The sequence below is a fragment of the Otolemur garnettii genome, unplaced genomic scaffold, assembly GCF_000181295.1.
Source record: "Otolemur garnettii isolate 467f Iridium unplaced genomic scaffold, OtoGar3 scaffold00092, whole genome shotgun sequence".
Taxonomy (NCBI): Eukaryota; Metazoa; Chordata; class Mammalia; order Primates; family Galagidae; genus Otolemur; species Otolemur garnettii.
In genome coordinates, this window is record NW_003852487.1 from 16,410 (window position 1) to 18,522 (window position 2,113).

Here is a 2,113-nt window from a genome sequence, read left to right on the forward strand (position 1 = left end):
CCCGTCTCAAAAAAAAAGAAAAGACAGGAAAGATTCCACAGTATTTTTCTTACATATTTAGATTTTATTTTTTATTTTTCAGATTATGGGGGTACAAGTGTTTTGGTTACATCCATTGTTTTTGTACCATTTGGGTCAAAGTTATAAGTGTGCCCATCACCTAGATAGTGTGCACTGTACCTATTAGGTGTGAATTTACCCATCCCCTATTTAACCCTTCCCTTGGTTTTTGATGAGTGTTATTTCTATATATGCACATAAGTATTAATTCCAATTTAAAAGTGAGTATATATGGTGTTTGTTTTTTCCACTCTTGTGATACTTTAAAAAATAGTCACCTATGCTTAATATTTATTGTTTGAAGTACACAATTGTTCAATATCTAAGAAGCTAGGGAAAAACTCCTAAGTTCAACTAAGTTCATGTTTTTAAGTTGGCCTAAAGCTTTCACAAAACATACAAGCTTTTATAAAGTTTTCTTTTTTCTTTTTTTTTTTGAGACAGAGCCTCAAGCTGTCCCCCTGGGTAGAGTGCTGTGGTATCACAGCTCACAGCAACCTCCAACTCCTGGGCTCAAGCGAGTCTCCTGCCTCCGCCTCCCAAGTAGCTGGGACCACAGGCGCCCACAAGGCCTAGCTATTTTTTTGGTTGCAGCCGTCATTGTTGTTTGGCAGGCCTGGGCTGGATTTGAACCTGCCACTTAGGTGTATGTGGCTGGCGCCTTAGCCACTTGAGCCACAGGCACCGAGCCTGAAGTTTTCTTAATAGTCTATAATCTCTCTCAATTTTCTTCTAGGAACCTGCTATAAGCCAACAAAGTAAAACACATTTAAAGCTGCAATCAACCCTGGAAACAGGGTCTTGAGATCTTTACTACTTTTAAACATTGTTCAAACTTAAGCAGAAACCCAGAACTTAAAAAAAAATTGTTCAAACACAAGTACGGTCATTTCAATAAAGTGTCAAAGCCAAACTTCTTTTGATGCCTGCAAGACAATACTGGAACTTTCCCCTAACCCAGTCAGAGTCTTCTACCACTTCCTTCCTTGCTGACTGCTCCAGCCTCCTACTGCTCCTACGTTAGGCTTGCCAGGCTGTGGAGCCTTTGCCCCAGCTTAAACTCAATCCTCTTCCAACACAGACATCTCCGTGGCTAAAGGCTTCTCCTCCTCCAAGGTTTTGCTCAAATGTCACCTTCTCAGTTAGGCCCACTCTGACTGCTCTATTTAGAACAGCTATCAGCTCCCCAACTTTCCCTATATTCTTAAACTCTTTTTATACTTGCTTAAGGTGGAATGAGTAAAGATTTCCAAGTGATAAGTGAACACTGAAACATACGCGGTTATGGATTTAGAATGTCATTCAGATAGAAAAGACTAAGACCCAGCAGTCAGAAACACAAAACAAGGCTGTGAGCAGTGGCTCACGCCAATAATCCTAGATTTTGGGAGGCCGAGGTGGGTGGATGGCCTAAGCTCACAGATTTGAGACCAGACTGAGCCAGAGTGAGACCTGGCCTCTAAAAATAGCCAGGTGTTGTGGTGGGTGCCTGTCATCCCAGTTACTCGGGAGGCTGAGGCAAGAGGATCACTTGAGCCCAAGAACTGGAGGTTGCTGTAAACTATGACACCTCAGCACTCTACTAAGGGTGACAAAATGAGACTCTGTCTCAAAAAAAAAAAATGACAAAACAAGGTGCAAGGTAGAAGCCAAAAAGGTTTACAGGCCTGGTCAGCATAGGACAGTACAGTAGGCAGGTGCAGGGAAAGCAAACATGTTTCTTGGTCTGACAACAACCACTAGCCTTCCCCAGATCTTCTTTCCCCTAACTGTTCTTTTTTAGGCTTTCTCTTTTAGTGTTTATAAGAATCTAGGTGACCTGGAATTAAGATATTTGATTCTTCCCACAGGCCACACAACTGAAAATTGTAGGTATAACTATTAGCCTATTAAATTATAGCGGGTTCACAATACCACTTTTTATCTTCCTTTTAATACATTTGGTACTTGGCATGTATTCTTACTCTTTTACTGCTTTGTGTTTCAGGTTCTGTATATACAAAGAGGATGCTAATAACTCTAGGACATTAAGGTTTGCTTACAAACAATATTT